Genomic DNA, 13,256 nt, shown 5'->3' on the forward strand with positions numbered 1-13,256 from the left:
AGTTTGTCCTCCCTCTCAGTGGGTGTAAAAAAGGCCCCAATTTTGTGCCGGTAGCGAGGGTACAATAAGCTGGAGAGCCAGAAGTCATCCCGCTGCCGAATGGTAACAACTCGGTGGTCACTACGCAAGCAAGTGAGCATGCATTGAGCCATTTGTGAAAGTGACTCAGAGGAACTCCCCAAGGACTTCTCTTCCACAAAATTGTGCAAGGCTGGTACTGCCTTCTTCGCAAAGAAATGACGGCTTGGGACTCTCCACCTCATCTCGGCAAAAGCCATCAGTTTTCTGAAAGGTGCAGAGTCCACCACTTGAAAAGGGAGGGACTGCAGCACCAGAAACTTGGACAGGAGCACATTCAACTTCTGCACCATTGGATGAGTGGGTGCATACTGTCGTCTCACCCGTGGGTGTCCCATGCTGCTTTATGGTGGTGTAGCATATGTTGATGCAGGGCCGTGGTGCCAACACTGGGACCCTGTCCATGCTTCACCTTCTACCATGCTTGATGAAAAACTGCCACACCGCCGAGTAACTGATTTTCCCACCAACACTCCGCACTAATTGGCTGCTATTGCCGCCGTCTCCAGGAACCCCTGTTACACTACCTCCCTGGAAGGTAGGCTTCTGCAAAGCAGGTGGTCTCCGCCGGGCATGTTTGGCTCCAGAATTTCCACTTCTGCCACCTTGCTGACTGCCAGCCATGCTACCACCTTGATTGCTCAGCTTCTGCCTCATGGCCAACCTGCAACCCTCTTCTCTTCATCAACAAAAGCCTGCACGTCACTGATGTCCTCCTCAGGTCCCTACCCTAAAGCGTGTAAATTAAACATGCATTAGCCATCTAAATCCCAGTTGTGTATTTTTTTTTGTTTAATCACACACAAAGTATTTCTACCTGGTTGCAACATAACAATGCAACTTAAAGTGTGTAATTTGAAAACACATTAGAAATCTAAAATGCACTTATGTGTATTTTCTTGTTTTAATCACACACAAAGTATTTCTGCCTGGTTGTAACATAACAATGCATTTTAAAGCTTATAAAGTGGGCACGCATTATCCGTCTAAAGCGCAGTTACATGTGTGGTGTCTGGAGTGTTGCAGTGATAATGCAGGGTCTGGTGGTATTAACCCTTACTTGTTGTGACGCCAGGGTGGGGTTTGCTTAGTATTAGAGGTCATGCCACTAACCGTCCCACAAACGGCAGGGACAATAAATGGAATGTCATCAGCAGATTTTATGAGATAACTGGAAACTTTTACTTGAACTTTTATGTAACAGTCTTTACAATTGTACAGTTTCTCTTGAGGTAACCAGGATGCAGGTTCCTCACAGGCTTTGCTGGGACTTGTAGCTTTTAGCTTTAAGCAGGCCACTGTGCTACTAAGTGCTAATAAGATTTGAGTGGAATAGTAGTCACACAGGATTTGTAGGTTGAGCTTTATAACTCATGGTTTTAGTGGCTGCTGGTTGTTTAGGCTTTGGCCTAGTTGAGATGAATGAAGATATGTTGATTGTGCTTGCTTGATAGTCCAGCAGGAAGAGAGAGAATTTACATACTACAGCCCCTTATATACTAGGGGGGGCTGGACCAATCCCATTGGTTGCAAAGCCTGTAAGTCCTGAACCCAGAGAACTCTGGGTACATCACATGACATTACCACATGACCCCGGAAGGTCCTAAATATTTGTACAACCATTATGAACAACTGAACTAAGTTCAGTAATATCTGTACCCCTGTTCATGATATTTAGAGATTCACTGGTATCTGGTATTGTGCCAAGGGACTGGCGCAAGGCGAATGTGGCGCCAATCTTCAAAAAGGGCTCTAGGTCTTCCCCAGGACCCTATAGACCGGTAAGTTTAACGTGCATTGTGGGTAAATTGTTTGAAGGACTTATAAGGGATTACATACAGGAATACATAGGGGATAATTGTATTATAAGTGATAGCCAGCATGGGTTTACTAAGGACAGAAGTTGTCAAACCAATCTAATTTGCTTTTATGAAGATGTGAGTAGAAGCCTTGACAGAGGAATGGCTGTGGATATAGTGTTTCTGGATTTTGCTAAAGCGTTTGATACTGTCCCTCATAGATGTTTGACAGATAAGTTAAGGTCTTTGGGTTTGGAAACTTTAGTTTGTAACTGGATTGAACACTGGCTCATGGATCGTACCCAGAGAGTGGTGGTCAATGATTCGTACTCTGATTGGTCCCCGGTTATTAGTGGTGTACCCCAAGGTTCAGTACTGGGCCCGCTGCTGTTTAATTTATTTATCAATGATATAGAGGATGGCATTAACAGCTCTGTTTCTATCTTTGCAGATGACACCAAGCTTTGTAGCATGGTACAGTCTATAGAGGATGTGTATAGGTTACAAGATGACTTGGATAGACTAAGTGTCTGGGCATCCACTTGGCAAATGAGGTTTAATGTGGATAAATGTAAATTTATGAATCTGGGTACTAATAACATGCATGTGTCGTATGTCTTAGATTAAACTGGCAGAGTCACTGGTAGAGAAGGATCTGGGTGTACTTGTAGATCACAGACTATAGAATAGCATGCAATGTCAGGCTGCTGCTTCCAAGGCCGGCAGGATATTCTCATGTATAAAAAGAGGCATGGACTCGAGGGACAGGGACATAATACTCCCTCTTTATAAAGCATTGGTACGGCCTCACCTGGAATATGCTGTTCAGTTTTGGGCACCAGTCCATAAAAGGGACACTGCAGAGCTGGAAAGGGTGCAGAGACGTGCTACTAAACTAATATGGGGCATGGAACATCTTAGCTATGAGGAGCGATTAAAGGAGTTACAATTGTTTAGTCTTGAGAAGAGACGTTTAAGGGGGGATATGATAAACGTATATAAGTATATTAATGGCCCATACAAAAAATATGGAGAAAAACTGTTCCAGGTCAAACACCCCCAAAGGACAAGGGGGCACTCCCTCCGTCTGGAGAAGAAAAAGTTTAGTCTCAAGGAGTGACACGCCTTCTTTACCATAAGAACTGTGAACTTATGGAACGGTCTACCTCAGGAACTGGTCACAGCTGGAAAAATTAACAGCTTTAAAACAGGGTTAGATACATTCCTGGAACAAAATAACATTAATGCTTATGAAGAAATATAAAATCCCATCCCTTCCCCAATATCACGCCACACCCCTAACCTTTAATTCCCTGGTTGAACTTGATGGACGTATGTCTTTTTTCAACCGTACTAGCTATGTAACTATGTAACTGTGATATACCATGTGACCAGGGCAGGTCCTATACATTTGTACACTATACAAAAATATATTTATATGAGGAGACCAAGGAGCAAGCCCTGCAGGAGAGCCCTGTGGAATTGAGGGACTCAAGCTGAAGGGACATTAGACAGGGGCAGGATCAGGTCCTGTACCGGGACACCAAACATGTATTTTCTTTCTTATATTACACACAAAGTATTTTTACCTGGTTGTAACAAGATTATGCAATTTGAAGCTCGTGAATTAAACACATATTAGCCATCTAAAGTGCATTCCGGTGTGTTTCCTGGGTTTAACCACACACAGTATTCCTATCTAGTTGTAAGATAACAATGCAGTTTAAAGTGTTAAAGTTAAACTTGCTAATGCATCCATGTGTATTTTCTGGGTTTAATCAAACCAAGTTAATTTACCTGGGTGTTAAAAAAAAACCTGTTAAAAGCATTTGCAGTGAGAGTTAACCAGTAGATGAGGGACAAATCACCCTAAAAAAGATAAAAATACTATTCAAATATTTTACAATAAAACAACAGTACAAGTAGCAGCAGCCAGGTGCCTGGTGGTAGAAATAGCAGCTGTGTCAGCAAACCAAAGTTCTCAGATGCCGTGTTGTATCACAGGATAGTACAGCTCTTGTGGACCGGTTGACTGGTTTCGAGGTCTTCTCAGGAGAAAAAAAAAAGTCTGACGATATGACAGTGAGACAGCTGTCTGTGAATTCCTCATTGTCTACAGTTACATGGTGAGGTGGAAATGTCTGTCTGTTTCTTCATTTCTTTCTTTGCTCCATCCAGTTCTTAGCAGAAGGATAGTATTAGCCATAAAGATGAGTTGTGTGTGAATAGTCAAACTTTGGAGTGTGTTGCCGAGGGAAGCAGTGGCTGAGCCTAGCACTAGTGGGACTGGTGGTGGTAGGCATGACGGGGATACTGCAAGACATCATGGTGGCAATGCTGAGGGGGAGCAAGGAGCCCAAGAAGTTTTTGTAGACAGAAGTGGCTGGGAAGATGAGAAGTTGGATGATGACAACAATGTAGTGTTGGACAGGACATGGGAGCCAGGGGAGGAGGAGGTGACATATTCAGAGGAGGAGGGTAATGGTAGTGTCAGAAAAAACAGCAAGCTGGGGCAGAACACCTGTCAAATGTAATAGACATAGGCCTGCTGATCTGATCAGCTCACGTGAAAGCGATGCTACTGCATCTGTAGGATGGAAAACAAATACCTTCCAAAGGAGGGACAGTCCCTGTCCGGCATTCTGCTGTGTGGAATTTATTTTTTAACCACACCAGATGCAGAAAATGTGGCACTCTGCCATCTCTGCAAATAGTGAGTAAACTGTGGCCAGGGAATGAGAATACGAACCGGGGCCCAGATGTATCAAACTGTGAGAAAAAAAATAGAGTGATTTTTCCACAACAACCAATCACAGCTCAGCTAATGATCTCTGGAAAAGTAAAAGCTGAGCTGTGATTGGTTGCCATGGGAAAATCCCTCCACTTTTTCCCTCACAGTTTGATAAATCTGGGCATGTAGGCACATGGAGTGGCAACACAAGACTACTTAGGACAGTCAAGACACCCTTCAACTTGAGGAAAACCTTGCCCTTGCTGCTGTAGTTTCTCCTACATATCCCTACCCACTGTCTAGCAGCCAGACCTCAGACCAGTACATTCTGACTTGTCCTTATCAGTGTCCTGTCCTCCTCCTCTATCCTGTCAGTTATATATTGGGAAATCTATGTCATACAGACAACAGTATTCACACAGCTACCCTGTTGTAGTGCGCCTTAATTTCCACATGGTCAAGTTGTAGGTGGTTCAGGCGCTCCCGTACCATCTTGTTGACTTCATGGCCTTAAGTCAACTAATGGGGTGTGGCCGACCAAGTTGGCACATACTTAGTAGCTATTATTTTGCCAAGAAAGCTGTTCTAGCTTTGCACAGTCATGTGGTAGAGAACGTGGGTGACTCCATGCAGTTGTCGGTGTGCAACACAGTGCATGCCACGGTAGTAGCTATGGCTAGGGCCAATAGATCATCCTGCAAAGTTTCCACCGCAATAAGGTCAGGAACTTGTAGTGTGCCAATCTGGTTTATCTTTTGACACCAGCCGCCTATCCTTCTCCTCATCAAACTTGCATCCCTCCTCATCAAACTTATAGAAAAGCATATATCATGGGTATCATTTTAATTGTATTGACCCACAGAATAAAGAAAACATGCCATTTTTACCAGAAAGAGGACAGCGTGAAAACAAAACCTTCCAAAATTTGCTAAATTGCGGTTTTCTTTTCAATTTTCCCACATAAATAATATTTGTTTGGTTGCGTCGTACATTTTATGGTAAAATGAATTATGTAATTACAAAGTACAATTGGTGACGCAAAAAACAAGCCCTCATATGGGTCTGTGGATGGAAATATAAAAGAGTTATGATTTTTAGAAGGCGAGGAGGAAAAAACGAAAATGCAAAAATAAAATTGTTCTGGTCCTTAAAGGGGTACGCCCGTGGAAAACTTTTTTTTTGAAAATCAACTGGCGCCAGTTAAACAGATTTGTAAATCACTTCTAATAAAAAATCTTAATCCTTCCAGTACTTTTTAGGGGCTGTATATTAAAAAAAGAAATCCAAAAAAGAAATAAATTTCCTCTGATGTCATGACCACAGTGCTCTCTGCTGACCTCTGCTTTCCATTTTAGGAACTGTCCAGAGCAGCATATCTTTGCTATGGGGATTTTCTCCTGCTCTGGACAGTTCCTAAAATGGACAGCAGAGGTCAGCAGAGAGCACTTTGGTCATGACATCAGAGGAAACGCATTTCTTTTTTGGATTTCTCCTTAGTATACAGACCCTAAAAAGTACTAGAAAGATTAAGGATTTTTAATAGAAGTGATTTACAAATATGTTTAACTTTCTGACACCAGTTGATTTAAAAAAATAAGGTTTTCCACGGGAGTACCCGTTTAAGGCCAAAAATGGGGCTGGTCCTTAAGGGGTGAAAGAAAACGGATGAAAAACTTGTACCGTATATACTCGAGTATAAGCCGTTCCGAATATAAGCCGAGGCCCCTAATTTCTCCACAAAAACCTGGGAAAAGATATTGACTCGACTATAAACCTAGGGTGGGAAATACATCATCCTCCATGTCATCATATAAGACCCCGGTCATCATCACCCCCGTCATTATCACCCTCATCATCATCACCCTGTCATTATCACCCTGTCATTACCACCCCATCATAATGACAGGGTCATAATGACAGGGTGATGATGATGATGATGAGGGTGATGATCCCCCTCGTCATCATCCCCCTCATCATCATCCCCCCCATCATCATCACCGCCTGTCAATCCCTTTGTCATCATCCAGACCCCCCTTTTGTTTTCTACTCACCGGGCCGTCCATCTTCGGCCATCTATGCTGCAGGGACCGTCCGGTGGGGAGGGTTAGTCGTTCTGGGCTGTCCATCTTCACCAGGAGACCCTGTTCTCTGCTCCGGGCCAAGCCACGGACTAGTGACGTTGCGATGACGACGATGCGCAGGGATGTCAGTGCACAGCAGACCTCCGTGACGTCCCTGCGCATGAACGTCCCTGCGTGGTGGCGTCAATGCAGCATCACTAGTTCGGGGCTTGCCCGGAGCAGAGAACAGGGCCTCCCAGTGAAGGTGGACAGCCCGGAACGACAAACCCTCCCCACCGGACGGTCCCTGCAGCATAGATGATGGACAGCCTGGACCACCCCTCCACTGGTATTTTTTTTTTTTTAGTTCACTCGCGTATAAGCCGAGGGGGACGTTTTCTCGCACGATAAATCTTGCTGAAAAACTCAGCTTATACTCGATTATATACGGTACCTTCTTATATTAAACTTTTATGAAACTTTTTCAAAAGAAATAACATTATCATACTACTTATATTCTCCTGGCATTGTTGTCAGCTTTTTAAATACTCCAAGTGATTACATATTTCTAAACATGCTCTTTTAAGAAACGAAAATAATGTTCAGATTCCCCTTTGTATGACACTTCAGGTAAACAACAAGGATTTATAAAGGGCAGCTCACCTCAGATGTATTTAGGCGGACTCCTTGCTGCTGTTGATTCTTTCGCTTCCGAACATATTAAATGTTTTATCCTTTATCCATTCCTCACTGAGAATCCAAGATGAAGCTCCATTATTTAATAATAAGCTGGTTCTGGTGCATGGCATTGAGACATTTTTGTACTTTTTTGGCAAAGACTCCCACAAATCCAGTCAATGACGACAAGAAAACACACAGCTGCATACTGGATCATTTTATGGAAGAATTGCCCAAAAACTACTCCAGGGAGGGTGATCATATAATTGGTGGCATAATTCAAGTCTTTTCATTTAGTGAAGAATTCAAGAATACATTTCTTCATTTGCCTTCTGGACCAGTTTGTGCTGTGTAAGTAAATTTCCATGAGAGACCACAAGTTTTATAGCCAAAGGATGTAGACATCGCTATCGTGAACAGTCCATGGTGTATAAAGGGGCCAAGGTTCTTTCTGTCATATAGGGTCAGTCAGCATTTAGATCATTTAAATAAAATAGTAAATAGTGTAGGTAGGTAGATAGAGCAGGTCCCTACAATCATTTACTACACAGAGAGGTAGAACAGAAAACTCATCTATGATAAGGATTTTTTTTTTATTATGTATGATGTGTTCTAAACACCTCTCTCTATTTGTATGTATTAGTAAGACATTTAATAAAGGGTACAACTGGTGAGGTAACATTTAGGACTGATATTGTCTTTTTTCAAGAGTAAAGAAATAAAAAGATGTATTGTCTATGGACACCTGTAAATGCATTTTTTGTATCTTATATATCTATGATAAAAGTGGGGGGAGATTTATCAAAACCTGTGCAGAGGAAAAATTGCCCAGTTGCCCATATCAACAAATCAGATCTCTTCTTTAATTTTTAAAAGACCTCTTCAAAATAAAAGAAGCCATTTGATTGGTTGTGGTTGCTATGGGCGACTGGACAACTTTTCCTCTGCACATGTTTTGATAAATCTCCCCCAATATTCTCTTTTTAGCCCTTGACTCACCTTTCCTGAGACAATTTCTAGACTTATTTATGACCTGATCAAAAGTGAATTTTAATGTGGATAGGAATCAGATAAGAAGTTCCTTCAGGAGAGAATTTAAAGAATAACTCTGACCTCGCCCTGGTGGCGGGATACCAGTTTAAAGGGGTACTCTGGCCCTAACACATCTTATCCCCTATCTAAAGGATAGGGGATAAGATGTATGATCGCGGGGGTCCCCTGCAATCTGTCATTCCACAACCACGGCTGTCACCCTCCCATAGACTTGTATTGAGGGGGTGAGGCGTGACATCACACCGGGGCCAAGTTGTGACATCCCGCTTCACACTCAGAGCCTCCAGCACTGTGGAAAGTTCACAAAGGTGGGTGCGGAATGGCAGGTTACAGGGGTCCCCACCGTCGGGACCTCCGCAATCATACATCTTATCCCCTATCCTTTGAATAGGGGATAAGATGTATTAGAGCCGGAGTACCCCTTTAAATCTCCTGCCAGTTTTGTAGCCCAAGACTACAGAAACCAGACCTGCATGAAGTCCCATGCAAGCCAATGGGACTTCCGGCAAATCAGTATCTTGATCACTATAGTCTCGGGCTACAAAGTTGTTGGAAGATTTAAACATATATCCTGCTGCCAAGGCATGATTGATTAATATAACAAACCAGCCACTCTGATGGACTTTACTAATAACTGGACACTGTAGAACAGGAATTAAACATTTTTTAAACATATTTAAGGCCAAGGGAAAAAAAAATTTAGCAAGCAAAAAATAAAAAAATAAAAAAAAAATAAACGGCTTTTCAGAGGTGTTCAGAGGTGTTCATAACCTTTACTGTTACCTTATATCAGTGCTTTAAACTACTGCAATACTGCAACTTTGGACACGATGGGAACTGTAGTTTTGAACAGCTGGAGGCACCCTGGTTAAGAAACATCACCCTATATAATGAAGTTGTAACGTGTACAGTGACCCCTCGACCTACGAAGACCCCGACATACGATAATTTCAACATGCGATGGCCTCTCAGAGGCAGCATCAACATGCGATGCTTTTGTATGTCGGGGCCATCGCATAAACTGCTATCCAGCAGCGCTGACTGCTTCAGCTACCGCCAGATAGCCGTTTACGGTGCCCCGTGTGGTCCGCTGATGATCACTTACCTGTCCTCGGGACTCCAGCACGTCCTCTTCGGGATCCTCTACATCGTCGGCGCTCTCCATCGTCGTCATCACGTCGCTGCGCACGCCGTCCTGTCATCCAATAGGAGCGACGTGCGTAGCGACATGATGGCGGCGACGGAGAGCGCGGTTGCCGGGGAAGCAGATGCCTTGCCGGAGCGTCGGGGACACCTCGGGGACGCGGCGACAGCGATGAATGGCGACATCCAGGGTAGCGGGGACGAGCGGTGACGGTCCGGAGCGGCAGGGACAGGTGAGTATAACTTTCTCTAACAGTGGTCTACAACCTGCTGACCTCCAGATTTTGCAAAACTACAACAACCAGCATGCCCGGACAGCCAACGGCTGTCCGGGCATGCTGGGTGTTGTAGTTTTGCAACATCTGGAGGTCCGCAGGTTGTAGATCACTGTCCTATACTTTACATTGCACGGATCCCTCAACATACGATGGTTTCAACAAACCATGGTCCATTTGGAACGGATTACCATCGTATGTTGAGGGACCACTGTATATAATACACAAACATGGATGCATATAATAGCAGAAACATTTTCATATTTCACATTACAATGCATTTTTGCAAGATATTTTTGTAATTTTTTTACAGCATAGATGAATCTTCATTCAATCAGATAAGGAAAATGTTGGTAAATATCACCAGGAGTAGCTTTTCACTTGTCCGAATGTAAGGCCATTGTTACACACAAAGAAAAATTGGTCCTTTCGTGAGCTTTAAAACAATGTTTTTATTGCTAAAACATTGGTAAAAAATTTGGCAGATTTTCTTATGGTAAAATGTTCATTTGTTGTCAGTGCACACATTACAGAAATAAATTGGTCATTATTAATTGCTATTAAATTAAATTTATTTGCATTACTCGAAGATGTGCCACACATTAGAATGCTATTTATTTTAACAAAAACTTATGTTATAGCAAATAGATGATCATTTATTTTTGTTTTTCTCTATCATTGTTTGGTAAGGTTGACCCAGAGAATAAAGAAAAAACATATTATATATACCACGTCGGATAATTTCTAACTATATGGAACCCAAAATGGGGAAAAAAAACAACCCTTTCGAAAAAAAAAATACTTACATTTGCTACATTTATGAGAAAAAAATATAATTAGGTTGCTTCTCAGAATATATATATATATATATATATATATATATATATATATATATATATTTATATATTGTTTAAATGTAGGGAAAAAAGGGGGATAAAGCATGGTCATTTAATTACATATAAGCCCGACCGGCTTGACCCTTTGGCTCAGTGAAAATATTTTTTTTAGAATGGAATGAGAATATTTTGAAATACTTTATTTTACATTTTCTATCTTATAGGCCTTCGTTGCGATATCTGAGGCATTTGTTGGTTTTCATCTATGCAGTAGAAGAGATTAATAATAGTACAGAACTTTTGCCCAATACTACTCTTGGGTTTCAGATTTATGATTCTTGCACCAGTGAAGTCATTGGATTGAAGAGCCTTTTGTCCATCTTGTCGGAGGACGAAAAGCCAACACCTAACTACATATGTAAAAATAGCCAAAAGTTAGTGGCAGTAATTGGACATTTATTAACATCAACCACTAAGATGATATCGGATATTGTTCAGGTTCTTGGTTACTCTCAGGTAGGTCTATCCCATCTCATCCTTGCTTGTCCTCAGTGTACAGAGCCCTGCTTGTCCTCACTGTACAGAGCCCTGCTTGTCCATGGTGCACAGAGTCCTGCTTGTCCTCAGTGTACAGAGCCCTGCTTGTCCTCAGTGAACAGAGCCATGCTTGTCCCTGGTGTACAGAGTCCTGATTGTCCTCGGTGTACAGAACCCTGCTTGCCCTCAGTGTACAGAGCCCTACTTGCCCTCAGTGTACAGAGCCCTACTTGTCCTCAGTGTGCAGAGCCCTACTTGTCCTCAGTGTACAGAGCCCTGCTTATCCTCAGTGTACAGTTCCCTGCTTGTCCTCTGTGTACAGTGCCCTGCTTGTCCTCAATGTACAGAGCCCTGCATGTCCTCAGTGTACAGAGCCTTGCTTGTCCTCGGTGCACAGAGCCGTGCTTGTCCTCAGTGTACAGAGCCCTGCTTGTCCTCAGTGCACAGAGCCCTGCTTGTCCTCAGTGTACAGATCCCTGCTTGTCCTCGGTGTACAGATCCCTGCTTGTCCTCGGTGTACAGAGCCCTGCTTGTCCTCGGTGTACAGAGCCCTGCTTGTCCTCAGTGTACAGAGCCCTGCTTGTCCTCACTGCACAGAGCCCTGCTTGTCCTCAGTGTACAGAGCCTTGCTTGTCCTCAGTGTACAGAGCCCTGCTTATCCTCAGTGTACAGAGCCCTGCTTGTCCTCAGTGTACAGAACCCTGCTTGTCCTCAGTGTACAGAGCCCTGCTTGTCCACCCACATTTCCTGTATTTGGTCTCTTTCCAGGGACCCACAGGCAATAGCTGCAGGGACAAAAACACAAACATTTCTTTAGCCAATGTATATTAAAAATATACATAACATTTTATTATCTAGAATATATTAAAAGTATTTGCTAGTGACAGGTACATTTTAGCTTGTTTGTTCGATATGGTTCTCTTTATCTACATTAAAAGTGTACCCAGATCTTTGTCAAAAAATTCAGTTCTAAGTGAATAAGTTGAAATGAATCCAGAACTCAAACAAATTAATAATCAGCAAAGACTTTACAACTTGTGCATAACACTGCTAGGTCACTTAGGAGTGTATCAACCTCAGGCAGACTCTACTTGCTGATGGTACCAAGCAATAATATGCAATTGCATAATATTGAATGGTATAAGCAATTCAATGATCGCTTATAACAGTTCCCCTATAAGGAATTAAGAACTGTAAGTAAAATAATAGAAACAAAAATGTTTATTTTTGAAATATAAAAAGCCCCTCCCATAATATAGATAAAAATCATCTCCTTTCCCATTATTTGAATAAAAACAAACAAACAAAAATCTAATAAATTAAAAACACATTTGGTATTGACGTGCAAATTGTCTGGCTTAACCCCTCCAGAACGAAGGGCATATGGGTACGCCCTTGCGCCTTGGCCCCATTAGCAGTGATTAAAACTTTCTCAGGAATGAATGACGCTTCAAACCTGGTGGGTCCCGATTGCTATAGGCAACCAGGACCCACGGTTAATGCCGGGCATCACCAATCAGGCCAATGCCTGGCATCAACCCTTTAGATGCTGCGATCAAAGTTGCTTGCGGCATCTTAAGTGCATGGTTAATGGTGCCAGTTAGCTCAGTGGAGACGTGGAGATGATCGGGATATCCACAGCAAAATTGTGGGTCCCCATCAGCTGAGTGGATAGCGGGAGGGCCCTTACTTGCCTCCTTGTTGTCCAATCGGTGCTCTAAGGCTCTGGCCAGTGATGGCAGGCTAGAGCAGCAGAGCACTGATAACACTGGTCAATGCTATGCTAAAGCATAGCATTGAACAGTGTATACAATCAGAAGATTACGTGGTATAGCCCCCTATCAGGACTAAAAAAAAATATGTAAAAAAAAAGTTTATAAAAGTCCAAACTATATTTTTGATAACTTCACATACCATTAAAAAAAACTAATAAAAAGTGCCATCAAAATGAATATGGTACCAGTAAAAACAACAGGTCACGGCCCAAAAACTATTGCTCATATAGCCCCGTATGAGTAAAAATAAAAAAGTTATAAGGATCAGAAGATGACAATTTTAAGCGTGCT

This window comes from Hyla sarda, chromosome 11 (genome assembly GCF_029499605.1).
Source record: "Hyla sarda isolate aHylSar1 chromosome 11, aHylSar1.hap1, whole genome shotgun sequence".
Lineage (NCBI taxonomy): Eukaryota > Metazoa > Chordata > Amphibia > Anura > Hylidae > Hyla > Hyla sarda.